The following is a 20,329-nucleotide window of genomic DNA, read 5'->3' on the forward strand; positions in this document are numbered from 1 at the left end:
ATAAATTAATACTAAAGATTTTGAAAGAATAATCACAACTGAAAATAATCAAAACTCTTACATTTGTATGCACATCTTGTTAACATTTTTCACTACAAATTGATTTTGCTGCCAAAATAATAGTGAGGCTAATGGTTTTGGATGTTATTTATGGCATAAATGGTACAGCAACTTCAGACATTACAAGCTTAAGTACACCTTTGATAACATGGTAAGTATTAACCACCCTGACACCAAAAAATCATTATTTTAGTATGGAACCTCATTCCTTCAGTTTATGAATTGTTTCAGGAGATTTTAAAAAATACCAAATGTCTTTTTTCCTTTCCATCTCTCTCTCTCTTCATCCAATGTTGCTTTCCCTCTCTATTTCTCTTCCAGTACCTGACTGGAAATTGAATTCAGCCCTTTTACTTAACCTTCATCCAGTTCTGCTGCTGTTTATTTTCCAACCTTTAAATATCATTAGTTAAGGGAACACTATTGCGGTTGTTCTGTTCCCTCAGATCCCAAATACTCCTTGCCTTCACTGTGTTGTTATCAATTTACACTTTGAGCAATTTAGTGGGCAATTTTTTTTTTTAAATCTGAAGGGTGGACGGGCAAGTCAAATTACTGGCAAACACCATTAGGTTTGATGCAATAGATCAATTATAAGGAGTACAGCACTCTGCTACAAAGGTGCCCCCCCCCCCGGCCTCCCAAAAAAAAAGCGCAACTGGAGATTTGACAAATGCTAATTTTTTGGTCAACTACAATAGCTATCTAGAAATGATCCAATTCAAAGCCACTTATTGTTGGTCAGTCACAGATCTAAACTCATCTGTGGACCAGGCCAAATTGAATCTTTTGGCAAACAACCTTCAAGTGAAGAACTTACTAAAAAAATAAAATTCCCTTCCCACTTTCATTGACAGTTGTTCTTTTAGCCTACAGGTATCTCCATCAATTGACATCATGGCCCAATCTCACAACGCAGATCACCTTTCTATTAAGGTACTTGAAGACGATGCAGAAAGTTCCATGTTCGTGGTCCAGGCAACTTGCCACAACCTCATGCTGCTACAATATTGGTCTGAAAAACCTTTTTTTGATAATACTCAGATAAAACAGACCCAAGCCACACTTTCAAACACAAATGGCAGCATCCAGTTCGTTTTGAAAGTATTGCGTCGTTCACCTTCATTGCAAAACTGTGACTACTGGACACCCTTTGTAATTGGGCTTGTGTTGGATGCGCTGTCACGAGGTTATCAACTGCCTTCCAGAACAACATGGAATGGAGACATTAATCAACTATTGAAAGAAAAGGCCATTCTATTAATGAAATAGCAATGGCTTGCATTGTGCAAAAAGATCCCCCGTTAATCTCCGTTGTATTCTAATTATATTCAAAGTGTATAATTATCAAACTCAAACTACTGAAAGATTGTGTGTTTATTTATCAGGACTGATCACCACATTGCTTTATCCCTCATTTACCAGGAGCTATCTTTAAGGCAAGTCACTTAAGTCGAAAATTACCAGAATTATGAAGGAACTCCCTCCTGTCAACTTCTCCCTGGATTGGTACTTTACTTTTAATCAACAGGGTGTTTTTAACATTTATTTATATTTATTCATTCCTCAGATGTGGGCATTTACTGTTCATTCCTAGCTGTTCAAGAAGGTGGGTGAGTCTTTTTCTTAGATCACTGATAGTGCTTTAATACAACTGTGTGGCTTGCAAGGCCACTTCAGAAGACAGTTAAGAGTCAACCATGTTAATTGTGTGATTCTGCTTCTTTCCATCAATCTAATGATGGGGAAAGTTTACCAATAATTACTGTTCTTAGAAATGGCATGTGCTCAGCTTCACAGAGTCAAGTTACTGGTAAGTAACTATAATATGTAGGTTTCAAATACATTTTATACTCTACTCCAGCACTGATTTTACTTAACACTTTCTTCCTTAATTGGCATTTGCAGCTGTCATATGAAAAGGCTATTTACTTTAAAATTAATACTGCAGGTAATTATAATTTTTGTTGGAAAACATGGTGACTGCTCTGCTCCCAGGACACTATCATCATCATTCCTTGCCAGTTGCTAGCTGGCACACATCATCGGTCTGGTGAACATCCTTCATCCAATGTCCTCTGCTGCACACTTCCATGCAGCTCATTCCAGAGCTGCAGATTTGAACTTGTAACCCACTGTTCTGTTGACTGATGAATTGGTCTCCAATGTCATTTCCCTTACTTTTCTGTAAGAATTATATATTTATAGTTCATCATGTTTTCTTAGTTAATAAATATCCCAAGTGGTATCTTAAAATCCATACCGTATACATATACACACTTCCTGTTCACCAAATTTGACTTTGTTATATTTAATGTCAACTGTTAACATTGAAATTCCTGGTGTAATTGAAATTCTTAATACCAATATTTGCCTGTCACTGCTTGTTAATGAACCAACAGAATCATTCAAAATGCTTGTTCAAAGAGTTTTCATCCATCATTTTCCTCAAATACGGTTTTAAACAATTGTTTTCAATTACATATTTAATAATTATATTTACCAAAATAATAGTCTCGTCTCTTTACTGCCTTCCTAAGTTTTTACTTCAGACTTCAGTACATTTCAAAGCCCAAGGCTTTGACTAGATATTTTGTTTTACCTCATAGCAGGTGGGGAGCTTTTCACTTCTGCACTCTAAGCACGTGCAGTTTGCAGAATTTCTGAATACAATTTGTGCACCAATAGGGGTAGAAGGGTGCACCCTTCTTGCCCTGTGAAGATGTAAGACATTCTTTGCCTTATCCAGGGGACTTTGAAAAAAATTGCAGTTTGAATTGTCAAAGCTATATTTCAGGCGTGTCTAGCGCTTACTTAAATTTATTAACAATAGACAACATCCATTAATGGCAATAATAACAGAAAATGCTGCAAATACCCAGGTCAGGCAGCATCTGTGGAGAGAAACAGAGTTAATGTTTCAGGTCAATGATGACCCTTCATCAGAACTCGTAACCCACTATCCCATGGATCAATGAGTTGGTCTCCAATGTACTGTGCTACTGTCATTTCACTTATTTTTCTGGGAGAATTATATATTTATAGTTCTCCATGTCTTCTTAGTTAATTATTTCAGATTTTTGGCATCTACAGTGTTTTTGTATCTGTTAATAGCAAAGTTCGGACAGTAGCCACTTGCGCTCCCGAGTTCCTCACTGGCAGTTAGAAAACAAAGTGGGTTTATAGAATATGGATTATAACTGAAACTGCATGAAGAATGAATTAATGTTTATGAAAATTTCTGCTTATTAAAGAATGTCCAAGACCTCAAACTCACTAATCATTATATGTTTCTGCACTCCAGGGACAGAAAAGCTGATTGGAAAATGTGCATCCTCAGTACAGATTTTCCATCCATTAATTTAAAGCAGAAAAATTATGCTTAAATGCTTTGAGAGAGGAACATAAAGACAGAATTGCTAACAATGGAGAAAATTGTGGTGGGGTACTGAAGGGCATAAAAGGGATGCAGATGAGTTGGGGAAGAACATGAAAATTAGAAGCAGGAGTGGGCTATATGGTCCCTTGAACCTGCTCTACATTTGATAAGATCGTGGCTGATTTGATGGTGGCCTCAACCCCACTTTCCTGTCTGCCACCCATATCCCTTGCCTCCCTTGTCTATCAAAAATCTATTTAACTCAGCCTTGCTATGGCTCTCTGGAGAGGAGGATTTCACAGATTAACAACCCTGAGAGGAAATCTCTCTCCTAATCTCAGTCTTAAATGGGAGAACCCTAAATTTAAAACTTTGTCTGTGTCCCTTAGTTCTAGACTCCCCCACAAGGGGGAACTATGCAAACAGTGTGTTTGGGTGGGGCTGCTTTAAAGATCTACTTTAGACTTTCTAGAATCGCCCTCTGCTGAATTCTCAGAACACATCCACCTACCTACTTGTTCCCCACTATTGAAAGATCCTGGGCACCCTTCCCAATAGTAAGTTAGCATTATTCAAATGTTATTTGACACAACACAATGCTCTTACTGAAAAGTGCTCCAGTGCAATTGGTTGCAATACCTCAAATTGTTCCTTGTAATTATATATTCCTTTCCCTGGCATCATTTTGGTGAAACTACAATGTACACTTTATGGCTTTCATGTCCTTTCTATAATGAGGTGCATAAAACTGCATACAATTCATATTATTCTTGTATTTGACTTGACACCCTTATTTACAGGGCCCAAAATTCTGATCTTTTTACAGCTTAAATCTACCAACATTCACACTTTAAGGAAATTATTCCTCAATCAGAGCAACCAAAACAGATCAACTGGACATTTAACTCAATGTATCTGGGATTTTGTTATGCACAAATTGGTTGCTAGCTTTGTCTACAGAATAGTAACTACATTTAAGAAGTAATTAGTTCGCTGAAGTGCTTTGACATGTTCTGAGGATGTGAAAGGCACTACATAAATCCAAAGGAGGAATCGTCCCAGAAATCAGCGAAGTCCAATATCGGGTGAGAAAAGTGGCATTTAACCCGTCAACGGCAATGGCGGCTTTTTCCATCATATCGTGTTGCACTTTGTTTAAAAAATGCAGAGGTTTCACGTCAGATCGCTGGTGGGGCAGCCACTGATTCACCTGCCCCTCAGTGACCTCAGGCTTTCAGTAATCTGGGTGCCATATTTAAAGGGCGTCCCTGCACAGAGCTAGCACTCTCTAAGGGATCGAAAGCTGCTAGAAAGTCACGGCTGCCGAAGAGAGGAAACATGCTGCCCCCAAATTTAGTGACACTTCCCTCGAGTGCCTACTGGATGTACTGGAGGCCTGTCACAAAGTCTTCTACCCTTGTTCTGGGCAAAGGCAAGCAAGTAAGGTTACCAATCCACCATGGGAGGTAGTGGCAGCGATGGTCAGCGCCAACATCCTGCAAAAGTGGACAGCCACCCAGTGCCGAAAGTGAATGAATGAGCTCCTCTGTTCTGCCAGGGTAAGTCACTTCTCATCACTCTCAAACCCATACATATAACTTACTCATGTGTTCATGAAATAAATCTAAATAAAATCTATATAAACAGATGTTACATGCAATAGCCCTGTAAGTTTGCAGTAGTAATTACTGTTTTACTGAAAAAAAAACACATTGTTAAGCATAAGCACTCTTCCCTACTTGCTGGGCCAATGACATGAAAAAGAAGTTTCAGCATTGGAATATATTAACGTTGATTATTTTAATAAGTATCATAAGTGGCAACTGAAAGGGGAAAGAAAAAGAGAAAATGAGGGAGAAAGATAATGAATATGAGAGAGACAGAGACAGGGAACGAAAAGCAAAATGTCTTCCTTCCTTCTATCCTGATGAAACATGAATTAAAACTATGTAAAATTGATAATCTAAGTGTAACAACGCTGCAGGCTGAGACAAAGACCCGACAGAAAGTGCAGTCAGGATTTTAAAGGCTGGTTTTATGAATTAGGAATGTATTGGCGGGGAATATTTAACAAGTTGCCAGTAAATGCTTTCATGTGGTTACTTTGATATTTTTTCCCCCAATACTAAACCCCTTAGGAGGTACTATGAACATAAGTTATTCCAGAACAACATAATGTCTGGTAATTTTAAAAAAATGGGATTTGGTAATAATTTTAAAAGGTCAATGAAAAAAATATTCCTGATGCAACCTGGAAATTTGCAGTTTTTACAAAAGCTAAGCAAACATAATAGGGGCAGAGCAACATAATGGATCAGAAAGGTACCATACCATTAAATAGAGCAACATGGGGCCCTATTGCTCCTTCCAGTTTGATGTAGACCAACTCCTGACAGAGGTCATGTGTCTTCTCCAAGATACACAGTAATTAAAGTGAGCTCTTTTGAGTCTTTGCTATGGCATGAATAGTTCAAAATCTCACAGCAAGAATGAGGCTATTTTGGTTTGAATTTTACTTTAAATTAACTGAGAACACAGCAACAAAGCGCACATTCTGATTAAAAAATATCGAAAATGTGTTTTTAAACAACTAAACAAACTCAGAATTCAGTAAGCAGTGTTAAATTGAGGGTTCAAAGAAAATGGGCAAGACTCCCCTATTTGGGGTGTAGTAATGTTAAAGTAGGGTTTCTACTTGCCTCAATCCCAACTTATTTTGCTATGTTTGGGGTCACTGAATAAGCATGTTGGGCTCTCGGCAGGAATCCTGCCACCCAAGTGGGAGCCCACCAATGCCTGGTTGCAAAATCTCAAGATGCTACAGCAGGATCAAGGCCTTGACAAGTATGCTGAACCTATATGGAGGAAGAGAAGGCATCATCTCCTCCATTCCCTGACCTCAGGACCACAATGGCCACCATCCACAAGGTAGCCCCGGAGGGCAGTGGCAACTAGGGCAAACAGAAGGGAAATGGGCCTGGGCCCCATGACCCTGCAACATTTGAATGTGATGGATGGGAAAGGTGGTTAGCAGTGGTTGCAAGAGGAGGGGAATCCAGGTTGGGACAATGACATGGCAATCACAATCCACTGTTATTCCACTTCATTTCATGCAGGATCACAAAGAAGAATCCAGCATTATGTCTGATTGGGCTCATGTATCTAATTTTTGACAGTCTAATTTGTAACCTCCTACTTTAGTTATGCATTTCAATACATAACTTCAATCATTTTAAGAGTAACACTGTTTCCTATAACTTACATGATGGTTCCATTAAACAAGTCATTGAGCCCTCAGCACTAATTAAAAACGGATGAGATTAGCACAAAATTCATTCTCTGGACTGAAACAAGGAACACTACTATTTAGCGATCTAGGAATTGCAAAGAATAAGAACACTAGCTTTTAACCTCTGCAATATGAGTCATAATCCAGTCTAGACAGAGGCATAAGAGCCTCCGTCTTCGATGGTTATAAAGGCCCAATATCATATTTCTCATGAGTATTAACCCAGCTTCCCATTTCATGACAAAACTATCCTATGCCAGGAATTAAATGGCAATTCCATAGGATGATTGGTGAGGAAACAGAGCTCAAGACCTCACAGCATAGTCATTTACCTTCTCCCTCCTTTCATTAGCAAGGACTCAAACTTTGTTCTGCCCCAAGTGTTGCCAAAATCTGTGGTTCCATCCCATCAAAGATCCAGACCAAGGGCCACCTCCCTAGCAGCCAGACTCAGGGTGGAATCATTCCAGATTTACAATAAGTGCGGTAGTGGTCCGGTAAAACGATGTTGTACCCACTGGCCTCGATGGTGGGTTTTCATGCCGTACCGTCCCAAACCCACCACTTTAATTATGCATTCACGGGATACACGCTGTTTCAAATGGTGGGCAGCTCCAATTCGCTTGTCACGCCATCACCTCACTGCTTCATCACACCAGGCATCACATTTAAAGTACAGCCGTGCTCAGTGCCTCTAGCCCAGGACAGCAGCAAAGAAGAAATGGCCCTGAAAGGCAAGAAGACTGCAGGCCTCCAGCGCCTTCTGGATGCCGTGGAGCCCGCTGTGATGTCCTCTACACCCGCTCTAGCCACAGGAGGGGCAGCAACATTACCACTCTGGCTTGGCAGGCGATGGCAATGGTGATCAGTGCCAACATTGTACGGAAGAGGTTGGCCATCCAATGCAAACAGAAGATGAATGATCTCATCTCTGCAGCCAGGGTATGGCAACCATCATCACTCTAAATTCACACTCAAGCCCATCACATATTCACTGGCATCTCACTCACTGTCAGCTCAAGGGACATCACCACCCATTCTCTCACACACACACACACACACACACACACCCTCACATCTCCATCTGGCCTCATCTCCTCTGGAGACTGCCTCCTCAGCCTTTACCACCTTGAGGCCACTTGCACAGATCAACACGTGCCCCCACACACACCCTGGGAAACCCTTCTTCCCCAGTACAGCCTTCGCCCTGCAGCCTCTTCCCTTGCCTGAGGTCACTTCTTCCCCTTCTTAAGCAAGACCTTGCCCTGAAAAGCCACCAAAATATGGCTGATTTGGTTGGTCAGCCCCCCCTAAAAGAGATGTGGAACTGTCTGTGAAGCTTGGCGCTGATGACTGAGTGCTGACCAAAGCAAAGTAGGCAAACAAACCTTGAAATGCTGAGTGAAGTGCAGCTTGCCAAGTGCACGCCTTAATATATATAAGTTGTTGTGAAACCCATCAGCATGTTTTCCCGCCAACATGGGTGGACAATCCAGCTGGGGGGTGGGGGGATGAATTCGGCGGGCTGGCTTGATAATGATACGCTGATGTATTACAATGAGGTTCCCGACATCCAATGGCGGAGAATACAGCCCGCCATTGGCAGGTGGAGCGGACGATCACAAACTGGTTTCACAATGTCGTGAAACAGAGTTTTGGCCTTCTCACCATATTGTCTGCTCAAGCCACCAAACACGCCCGACACTGGCAGGCATGGAATATCCCTGCTCAGTCTCCCATTTCTTCCTCCTCCCCTAAGCACCCATCTCTCTCTCTCTCCTCCCCTGAACTCCAATTTCTGAGTGTACCCATATCCAATCCCCTCCAGGCTGAACTCCAGCTGGTCCACAAGTGATGGGACTGAGCTGCAGGCAGCGACACGCTCCATGAACAAGGCTGGGAAATTATTCTGTTTAAAGTTAATACAGTAAAATCTTATTCTGAATCCCAATGCAGGCTAACAATTATAATTATTTACAATAATCAATCTGAGTGTCTGTTGTTCACATGGGCACACTGTGGAGGGAAATTTTAAAACAGCAGATCTTCCTGCCTGTTGAATGCAGCGTTTGGCACAGGAATCAGTGATTCTAGTAGGTTTGGGAACCCTATTGTTAGGCCATTTTCAGAGAGCCATTATCAGACAACCATGTTGGTATGGGCCTAGAACCTCATAAAGGTCTGATTTGATGGCAGGTTTCCTTTCATAAAATTACCTTAGTAGACCAATTGAGTTTTTACATCAATCTGACAGCTCTTTGCTCACTTTTACTGATACCAGCGTTTAATTTTCAGATTAAAAAAAAAACTGAATTCAAATTCTCAGAACATCATGGTATGATCTGAACGTGCTTTCTCTGGATTATTAGTCCAGTCTGGTTTACGAATTCAGTAACATAACCAATACAGTACCATATCCTTGCTCTGAGTAACAATAGGAAATTTCATTACATCCACCTGAAGAGGCAGGTGGGACGGTGATTTAACATCACATCTGAAAGAAAGTACCTCTGACAACACGGTCCTTCAGTACTGCAGTGAATATCAACTGAGATTAATCCTGGGAGGGGCTTGAATCCATAATGACTCAGGAGGTGACTGTGATGTTATTGAGCCAAGGGGAGGGCAGAAGATAGCAAGAGAAGTGTGCATAATGGGGAGAGAGAACACATGTGACAGGTAGATTTAAAAAAGAGGCGGAGCTACCAGTCATGTGAAAGGGTAGGTAACTTGTTTTGTGCTGAAAAGGACGTCTCTTTGTGCATCTTATCCCATGAAATATGCAGATATTTATCTAATTGTGCTATTTTTCTCTTTAGTCTCAACAGTGTCTTAATCAGCCTGTGAACATACATACCATATATTGATTTTTTTTTGAATAAAGATCAGTAGCCTTCTTCATTGAACCAAAAGAGATTAATGAAGATAAAAACAAAAAACTGCAGATGCTGGAAATCCAAAACAAAAACAGAATTACCTGGAAAAACTCAGCAGGTCTGGCAACATCGGTGGAGAAGAAAAGAGTTGACGTTTCAAGTCCTCATGACCCTTCAAGATTAATGAACCCAATTTATGAGCAATGATAATTTTATAAACAAATCTCATCTCAGGTAAGAAGAACGAACATGTCGCATGAGTGAATTGGGTGATGCAAGTTATTGATATGACAGATGACAACACAGGAAATGCTTGGTTGCAGAGAGCCACATGAGCACATTATAACCTGAAAATTGTTTACAGGAATCCAGAACCCAGAGAGAGGAAACCTCTTATTTTCGGTAAAAAAAACTAATAACAGTCTGAAAGCAGCAACACAGGGTATTTCAGTGTATGCAAATTTTTAAAATGCAATTCCGTCCTCATTTTGGTGTAGCGGTGAGAAGGAGGTTAAATTAAAAACAGCAAACACTGTTCTTTCAATGCAAGTACAGCAGTTGCAAGAATCCGGCATGAAATATTAGATGACAATCTTAACTCACTTTTTAGCATTTGTGGATTCAAAGCACAAAAAGCCCCACCAAATGGCAAATTTTTCCAAGGTATTCCATTCCTGAGCAATCATATTTGTAGACTTTCTACTATCCCCACCAATCTGAATAGGGCTTGACTTCTGACTTTGGGGGTCTTTTAAATATGGAAGGTGGGCAGTTACAGTAGGAAAATGAGATGGTGGGTGAGCTCCTTGATTCAAAACCATTTCTATATTTTAAAATAAAGGCAAAATACTGCAGATGCTGGAAATCTGAAATAAAAACAGATGTTGGAATGACTCAGCAGGTCTGACAGCATCTGTGGAGAAAGAAACAGAGTTAACGTTTTGAGTCCGTATGAATTGGAAGAGTCATATGCACTTAAAATGTTAACTCTGTTTCTCTCTCCACAGATGCTGGGTTTTTCCAGCATTTTCTGTTTTTATATTCTATATTTTAAAATTCTGTCAAACTAATGAGACCTATGCATGACTATGCTCAAAGTGCAGACATGGGTGATTCATCAATTTATGGCCCTTGGACTTCTCTACTGATTGATGAATTCCGATTTCTGGGTCTGTACAGGCGGCCTTGGTGCCCAGTGTTTCAATACAAACAGCATGAAATATGATGTATGCTGTGTCCCTTGCCATTTGAATATCAACCACATGTATGTAGGCACAATTTGCCAACAGAAATGGTCATGAAAAATGGCAGAGAGGTGATGCATCAGACTATGTACCACATATTTTTCATCTCTGTCCATCCCAAATCCATTAAAAAACTATGTGGGGTGGGGGAAAGAGGAGAAAAAAAGCTTAGATCAATAACAAGTTGACACAAATGGAATACATTTCTTGAGTGAGGGAAACATGTTTCTAACTTCTCTCACTTTGAAGACAATGTATTTTGAATCAATAATTGGGCTTAAAAAAAACTTTTCTATATTTAGAAAATCTTAACCCAGGTTTGGAGGTCTTTTGGTGCAGTGGTAGCATCCCTGGGGCAGAAGCTCCAGGTTCAAGTCCCACTGATGGCTATGGAAGGTATCTTCATTCTGTGGCCAAACAGGTTGTTTATCGGCCTGTAAATTCTTCCAAAGGCCTGATGGCGGGTAGTAAGAGCGGGAGAATTTCCTGGTCAGCCATGCTGCAGATAGCAACAGAAAATTACTGCAGTACTTGGCCAAGCATAATCATGTACCAATCCATGGAAGTCTATGGTTGCCAATGCTCTCTTAGGGCATGGTACCTTGAGGAGGAGGAACAATTTAGGATTGGTGCCAATTTTAGAGTTAGAATCATAGAGAAGTGGGGCCCGCAGAATAGCAACAGAAAACGCTGCAAATGCTCAGAAGGTCTGACAGCATCTGTGAAATGAGAAACAGTGTTAATGTTTCAGGTCTGTGATCTTTCATCAAAGCTCTGTTTCTCTCTTCACAGGTGCTGCCAGACCCATTGAGAAGATGTAAGCATTTTCTGTTTTTTTTTCAGATTTCCAGCATGTATTGTGGGCTGCAGAGTAGAGTTAGTGCTACAAACAGGAATAAAAGGATAAGTTTAGTGTTAATAATCTTTAAAAAACCTTATGAGTTGCAGTGATGTGCATTTACATGTAAATGTAAGCATTTTAAAATCAAATTTAAAACTACCTGGGGCTCTTTTAGGTATAAGGATCTATAGTTCATCACACTTTTTTTCCTTGGTATACAATCACAATAAGCCCTTAGCTTGTTAGCAACCTAGCTTAAAAGCATAAAACTGCTGATGCTGGAAATCCAAAACAAAAACAGGTTTTTCCAGGTATTTTTGTTTTTGTTTTAGCAACTTAGCTTGTTGTGTGTCTTTTCTGGCTGCATAATCTATGGTTTCACTTTCATTTTATGATTAAATTAAACTCTCAGCTGATGAAATCGGACTTCCCCTGGATGGATTCCCCTCATGTATAAAAGAGCAAGTGCAAGAGAAGCTTTCACACAGCTCAAATAGTGATAGCTCCGTGTGCACTGACTGAAGCCTACAATGCCTACAATCTACCTGATTTTTTTATGGTAAGTAGCACTTTTCCAAGTTTGATATTATGCCCTTGTAATTTAATTGTTATTGATTTTAAAAGTAACAATTAAGTTTGCCTGAAATCCAAAATTAGAAGGTAATTTATTTGTATTTTTTCATTCTGTCAGAGAGAGAATATTAGGTATTACTTCACTGATAAGTAAGCATCTTGTACATATATGATCTAGGTATATTTCTTTCCACTTACATAAACAGGAAACGTCAGTAAGAGTATAGAAGAGGAGAACTATTTTTCTCAAACAGCATTAATGATGAGGAGAACAAGTATACTTGAGTGGCAAGCATTGCAAATTCTCAGAAGGTATAATGGGATAAACTCACATTAGATAAACAGAGATCTTTTCCAACAGATCTGGTTTGATCAAATCCCTTTCCTATGAACAACAATGAATTATCTCACCTATTTTAAGAGTCAACCTGAACATGTTTTTGAGTGAGACTGGTATGCAGCTAGGTCTTCCACGACACAACCACAGATCTTCTGATCACATTAAAAATGTTAGACCAGCAACTGCAGTCCAGCCACTATTGGATATGTTTACTAATTACAGACAAGTTTTTCAAAACAGAACATCTAACCAAATTTGAAAGTGGGTCAATGTTATGACTGATGCAGTTGGTAAAGCTGAGTTATTTAAAAATCCCAGAGGGAAACTTTAAACAACTGTCATAACCTATAATTTTAAGTGTTATGTTTGAAATACAACTCTAAATTCTGGAGTCTGACCACTAGTTCTCAGGGGGTTTTATATTAAACTAGGTGAACGTTTTATTTAGTTACAACACATTAAACACAGATACATGGCTACAAAGTACTATCATAGCTTTTAACAAACTCCCAAACTAATCTGCATTAAGGCAACAGCAACCCATAGACTTAACCAGACACCAGGCAAAGCATTTTCACCTTACAAATTCAAAACTTTGGTTTCTGTGGAGACAGTTGGAGGCTTACAGCTGCCTTTGATCTCATATTGCCTCTGCCTTGCACACACAAAACTGCTGAGTTATACCTAGCATCGCTCACTGAATGTAAATTCACATTGTATCACCAGCCTCTTTGAACTCCATCTTTTAACAATAAAACCCTTTTCATAGTACCAATTTTATTAGTAATAATTGCTTGGCTTCTGCTAACTAGGTGATAGTTTTCACCCCACTTCTTGAATGCTCTATTCAACAAATGCAAATGCACGCTATCTCTCTTACATATCAAAACTAGTACACATCAAAGCACCCAGACTGGCTGACTTTAATCCAATTAAGACACATCCACAGATTAAACCTCTGTTTTAAAAGAAAAATATTTTCCAATATTATATATATTAACAGCTTCATGACAGTCAATTTATCCTAGTTGTTTTCAAATGATTAAAATCTGCCCCATTTGTAGTTTAAAATTAATCGATTTCCTTTGTTTCCACAGCTTGTACCGCTGCATATATCCATTCACAGTATCTGTTAAGTACAATGCCACTAAGCACAGAGTGACTTTACAAGCATCCTGTCAAGAGAAAACAATAATCAACACCTTAAAGAAAATTTCATACAATCTGCCCCTTGGCATCGAACAAGATGTGACAATGGTTAGCGACAACACTGAACTTTCCGTCTACTTTACAACCACAAACAACTCATTTGACATTATTGAAGAATACAAAAGAACAATTATTGAACAAATGCTATCAAGTGTGTCAAACCAAGGGTACAAGCTCAATAAGTACAACCATCTTTTGAAGGAGCAACAGTACTTTAAGCTGGAACATCCCATGTGTCTTGAAAGGTGTCTCACATTAAAAGGGAGAGGTACTGCCGAACTATCCAGAGAGATTATATGGCTATATAAAACTGCAGTGAAAAATATTGATTCCAAAGGTACGAGATATAGCGAACTCAAGCTGAGATCAGCGCTTAAACAAGACTCCACCTTGAAGTTGAAATAGTGGAACAAATCTCCCCCTTGAAATTCAAGTAATGCCAAAATGCAAACTTAAGACAAGATTGATTATACAGAACATACTCTAATTAGAACTGTTGAGTGAAATGGATTGTTCAATTGATCATCCCTAGATCCTTCTCCTCTGCCCATATGTAGACCTCTTGCCATGTGAAAGCTCACAGCTATTTTTCCACACATCAAATTGCTTGGTTTTCCAATTTGTAATCATATTATAATATTTGCACAATGTTACAAAAACACTCAATATATTGGGCAACTTAATAGTTAATCTACTGTTATACTTGTTATAATGTACTGCCATATTTTTCAATAAATAAAACAATAGAATTTGTGCAATTCTGACATGTCCCCTAAGCTTTCTTTTGAGAAAAGACTTGGGGTAAAAAAAATTTTTTTTAATCAGTGGCATGCTGTTCCTGATGGCGGAACTGAAAGTGAGCATCACTTCCACCCTCTTGCTTTTTCTCATTTTATATGAGATTACAATTAAAATTTAAAGTGCCAGGGGCATGCACGGGAGACATGTGATTCTGCAGCAAAGGAAGCTTATCAGTGGTGAAACCCACCATCAGCTAACAATGCTGCAGCTTTGACTGGGCTATAAAAGAGCTTCCTGGTCAAATAGGGAGGCTCTGCATCATAGCCACAACTTTCCAGCTCAACTCCACTGCCATTAACAGAAGGCATTTTGACAGCACAAAGGTGACACAGGTGTTTTTTCAAATTTAAATTTCACTTGTAAATAATTCACATTACATTGGTTTCACTTTATTCAGGTGTGCATCATCATGATCTGTTGAGACTAACTTAGTCAGAGATCTAAAAATAACTGGTATGCCTCATGATTGGCACGTATCGACAGTTACTGGGGAGTTGGGGACATTTCCTTTATTGTGTAAGAAATTAAGTGTTTTTTTGTTCACTCTTTACTGAATGTTCATGTTAGTGTCCAGTATTGTATTCGCCACTCTGGGACATGGTTGAACTGCAGGTTCAGCTGGACCTCCTGTTTATGCATTGTAAAGAACATTGCCCTAGATCACTCTCAGCAGCGGTAAATGAAATGTCGTGGGTGAACTCAAAGCCCTGTAAGGACTCTGCCAGCCAAAACCCTGAGATGGAGCCACATTTGGGCAGTACTTGGCCCGTTAAGCCTCTCATTTTCTTAGCTTGACTGACTCGCCCCTAAACCCACCCATCCACCACACCACAGGATGCTGGGTCCTTCCCAATTCACTCCTGCATGCCCCCTAACCCACCCTCAGTCCTTCCCTGGAACCCTCTTCCACTCCTCCATGTCTCCGCCCCACCCTCCGTCCTTCCTTAAGTCCCTCTTCTCTCCTCCATGTCCGAGCCTCAACCTTTCAACTCCTATCCCCACCCCTCACCCTTTCAGGTCACAAGCCTCCATGCAATCTGCCATTCTCCAGCTCCCCACCCTTGTGCCACAGAGTCCAATAAGGAAAACTGCAGACCTCGGACAAAACTGCACAAAGCCGACCAATGCATGCCACCTTTAAACAAACACGAACTTGGTGCCATGAGATTCTCACGCGCTGCCGAATCATAGAATTTTTTTTCAGCACAGCAAGGCGCCATCTGGCCCATTGTGCCTGTGCTGTGCCTTTGAAAGAGCTATCAAATTAGCCCAGCTCCATGTTCTTTCCCCATAGACCCGCAAATGCTTCCATTTCAGGTATTTATCCAATTTCCTTTTGAAGATTACTATTGAATCCATTTCCACTGCCCTTTCAAGCAGCATATTCTATCATAACATGCACTGTTTAAAAAAAATTCTCATCTCTCCTCTGTTTTACAAATTATCTTAAATCTGTCTCTTCTGCTTATCAGCCCGCCTGACAGTGAAAACAGTTTCCTCTCATTCATCAAAACTCCATTTAACTCTGAATACCCGATATTAAATCTCCCTCTTAACCTTCTTTCCTTTAAAGAGAGCAAGCAATTCCAGTTTCTTTAGTCTCTCCACATAACTGAAGACCCACAATGGTTTTGCAAATATTACCTGTCCTCTTGTGTTTCATTCAAGCTATCATTTCTAACTTTATCTCAAAGGTAGGATGTAATTAAAAAATCTTTTATGTTAATGGAGTGTTCATGGCATGCAAATGTATTACAAGTATGAACCCGCCACAAGATGGCGCAGAGTCATAGAGGTTTTCAGCACAGAAAAAGGCCCTTTGGCCCATTGAGTCTGCGCCGGTCAAACACATACCTAACTATTCTAATCCCATTTTCCAGCATTAGGCCCACTTGAATGCCATGGCATCGCAAGTGCACATCCAAATACTTCTTAAATGTTATGAGGGTTTCTGCCTCTACCACCCTTTCAGGTAGTGAGTTCCAGATTCCCACCACCCTCTGGGTGAAAAAATTCTTCCTCACATCTCCTCTAAACCTTCTGCCCCAAACCTTAAATCTATGTCCTGATTTACTGAGGGTTACTGATCCCTCCACCAAGGGGAAAAGTTCCTTCCTGTCTACCCTATCGATGCCCCTCAAATTTATATACCTCAATCATGTCCCCTCTCAATCTCCTCTGCTCCAAGGAAAATAACCCCAGTCTATCTAATCTCTCCTCACAACTACAACTCTCCAGCCCAGGCAACATCCTGGTAAATCTCCTCTGCACTCACACTAGTGCAATCACATCTTTTCTATAATGCAGATTCCGGAACTGCACGCAATACTCTAGCTGTAGCTTAACCAGTGTTTTATACAGTTCCAGCATAGCCTCCCTGCTCTTATATTCTATGCCTCGGCTAATAAAGACAAGTATCCCATATGCCTTCTTAACCACCTTATCTGTCCTGCTACCTTAAGGTACCAGTGGACATGCACACCAAGGTCCCTCTGATCCTCAGTACTCCTCAGGGCCCTATCATTCATCATGTAATCCCCTGCCTTGTTTGTCATGCCCAAGTGCATCACCTCACACTTATCATGATTAAATTCCATTTGCCACTGATTAGCCCATCTATATCCTCCTGTAATCTAAGGCTATCCTCCTCACTATTTACCACCCCACCAATTTTCATGTCATCCGTGAACTTACTGATCAAACCTCCTACATTCAAGTCTAAATCGTTTATATATAGAACAAACAGTAAGGGACCCAACACCGATCCCTGTGGAACCCCACTGGACACAGGCATCCAGTCACAAAAACACCCCTCGACTGTCACCCTCTGCTTCCTGCCACTCAGCCAATTCTGGATCCAATTTGCCAAATTGCCTTGGATCCCATGGGCTCTTACCTTCGTTATCAGTCTCCCATGCAGGACCTTATCAAAAGCCTTGCTGAAGTCCAAGTAGACTACGTCAAATGCATTGCCCTCATCTACGCACCTGGTCACCTCTTCGAAAAATTCAATCAAATTGGTCAGACATGACCTCCCCTTAACAAAACCATGTTGACTGTCCTTGATTAATCCTTGCCTCTCCAAGTGTAGATTAATTCTGCCCCTCCAGAATTGCTTCCAATAGTTTCCCTACCACTGAGGTTAGACTGACTGGCCTGTAGTTTCCTGGTTTATCCCTTCCTCCCTTCTTGAATAACACGACCATGTTTGCTGTCCTCCAGTCCTCTGGCACCTCTCCTGTGGTCAGAGAGGTATTGAAAATTATTGCCCACGCCCTTGCTATCTCCTCCCTCGCCTTACTCAACATTTCATCCGGGCCTGGAGATTTATCCACTTTTAAGCCTGCCAGGCCACTTAGAACATCCTCCCTTTCTATGCTAATTTCTTTAATTATATCACAGTCCTTCTGCCTGATTTCCATACTCACGTCATCCCTCTCACTTGTGAACACCGACACAAAGTATTCATTTAGAAACTACCTATGTCTTCTGGCTCCACACACAAATTACCACTATGGTCCTTAATGGGCCCTACTCTTTCCCTAGTTATCCTCTTACTCTCAATGTAATTGTAAAATAACTTTGGATTTTCCTTTATTTTACCTGCCAATGTTTTTTCATGGCCCCTTTTTGCTCTCCTAACTTCCTTTCTAAGTTTCCCCCCTACACATTCTACACTCCTCTAGGGCTTCCACTGTTTTGAGCCCAAAAGCCTAGGCTCAAAAGCATGAGGCCCATCATGCCATCGACTTAACCTCTGCATCTTAATCCGTCGGGAAATCAAAATTTTGCATACCACCTAATTCAGTCACCCCGCATGCCATGTTTCCTGCTCTTGTAAGTTCCATAAAATCTCTCCTTTAATCCATTTTAAATATCCTGACTTATGGGAATCTTCCTATGAAAGATACTTTCATAATTTGCTACTCAAATTTTTTTTCAATATGACGTTAAATGATTGTTAACACTAAAGAATTTGCTTTGTCAACTGTGTGATTAACCCAGTGAATTTAGACACTAACTGGTACAGGCTCAGATTTAGGAAATCCCCCATCAAGTGTGCACAAAAAAAATGCTAAAGAATGACTCACATTTAGTGTATCTCAAAGCACTTCAAATACTATGAATTAGTGTGCAGTGCAACGAACAAGACAAATGCACCAGTCATTTAATACATAGCAAGACTTCACAAAAAGAAACAGCAAGATGAATGGCCAGTTGGCCAGCTAATCTGCTTTTGGTGGACTTGTTTAAGACAAATGTTGATTTGAACAAGGAGAATTCCTTGATATATTTCTAAGATTGTCATAATACCTTTAATATGCAGCTTCTAGAATATGAATTTAATGACTCAAAGACAGCACTGACAATACAGCACTCTTGCATTCGAGCAGCAGTCTAGATTAAGTGTTTGATGGCCTTGTATCCCCCATCTGTATAACCTCCTCCAATATCCAAGCACCTGCCTCTACCCATGCCTCCCTCCAGCCCTGAGGGCTCTGGGTAGCCTAGTAGATGATCACAAAATGTTGGTATGCAAGTACAGCAAGTGATTAAGGAGGTAAATGTGACGTTGGCATTTATTGCAAGGGGAGTCAAGTATGAAAGTTGTGAAATTATGCTACAGTTGTACATGTTGGTGAGACCATATCCGGAGTACTGTATATAGTTTAGAGTCCTTAGATATAATTGCATTAGAAGCAGTTTGGAGAAGTTCACTTGAATGATACCTGGGATGTGGGGCTTATGTTATGAATAAAGGTTGGGCCAAAACCCAATGGAGTTTAGAAGAATGAAGTGTTCTTACTGAAACATATAGGATCCTGAATAAACTTGACAGGGTGGATTCTGAGAGGATGTAGCTTTGTGGGGGTATCTAGACCAAGAGGACACAGTTTAAAAATTAGGGGCTCTCCCATTTAACACTGAGATGAGAAATATTTTGAGGATTATTTGGTCTGTGCAATTCTCTTCCCCAGAAAGCACTGGAAGCAGGATCATTGAATATATTCAGGACTGAGTTAGATTGATTTTTGATCAGCAAGGGAGTCAAGGGTTATGGAGAGTAGACAGGAAAGTGGAGCTTTGAGGCCACAATCAGACCAGCCAGGATCTTATTGAATGGCAGAGCAGACTCGAGGGGACGAATGGCCTACTCCTGCTCCTAATTCTTATGTTCAAGAACTACGTTCCTCTGACTGGCCTCTTGCACACCCATGCCCTTCATCCTAACATTGGTGGTCATGCTTTCAGCTGCCTAGCATACACTTTGAAAAGTGCATGTTGCTCAAAAACTGCCGAGTCTGGGTCCAAAAATATACCCAGGCTAATTTGTATCTGTATATTGTCTTTAACTTAGAAAAAGTTTCAGTGTTTCACAGAGAACTAGTCAAAAAAATGTTGCTGACCTTGTTACTGAATTCTTTGAGCTGGTTATATTAAGAGTTAAAACCCACTACTGTGCCTATCACCTACATTAATTCTGATAAAAAATACATTTGTAGCAATTAGTTTGACAGTAGCTTAATCTTAATAGAATTGATTTGAGATAAGACGTGGGTTCACACCCATGGCTCTCTATATTGCCACAATACTAATCTGCACCTCAGAACTGCAGAAATGCTAGGCGGAAGCTTGGTGATTTGACAGAATGGCTGAGACATCTTGACATAATCTAGAAGGTGCCAGACTCCTTGCTTGTGCTATTGAAGCGCCTA

The 20,329-nt window shown here is 40.3% G+C and overlaps 1 protein-coding gene and 1 long non-coding RNA gene across 2 annotated transcripts in view; one reads left to right on the top strand and one right to left on the bottom strand.

Annotated features, from left to right (window-relative positions):
- Positions 1-2,568, top strand: part of LOC121278667 — a 27,468-nt gene extending 24,900 nt beyond the window's left edge. Inside the window, exon 3 of the long non-coding RNA XR_005943255.1 lies at positions 930-2,568. This is a non-coding gene — a long non-coding RNA (uncharacterized LOC121278667). The remainder of the gene's footprint in view (positions 1-929) is intronic.
- LOC121278666 (protein disulfide-isomerase TMX3-like) overlaps positions 1-20,329 on the bottom strand; it is a 141,173-nt gene that overhangs the window by 26,796 nt on the left and 94,048 nt on the right. The gene's annotated exons all lie outside the window — the stretch shown is intronic.

The sequence above is a fragment of the Carcharodon carcharias genome, chromosome 6, assembly GCF_017639515.1.
Source record: "Carcharodon carcharias isolate sCarCar2 chromosome 6, sCarCar2.pri, whole genome shotgun sequence".
In the NCBI taxonomy this organism is placed as follows: domain Eukaryota; kingdom Metazoa; phylum Chordata; class Chondrichthyes; order Lamniformes; family Lamnidae; genus Carcharodon; species Carcharodon carcharias.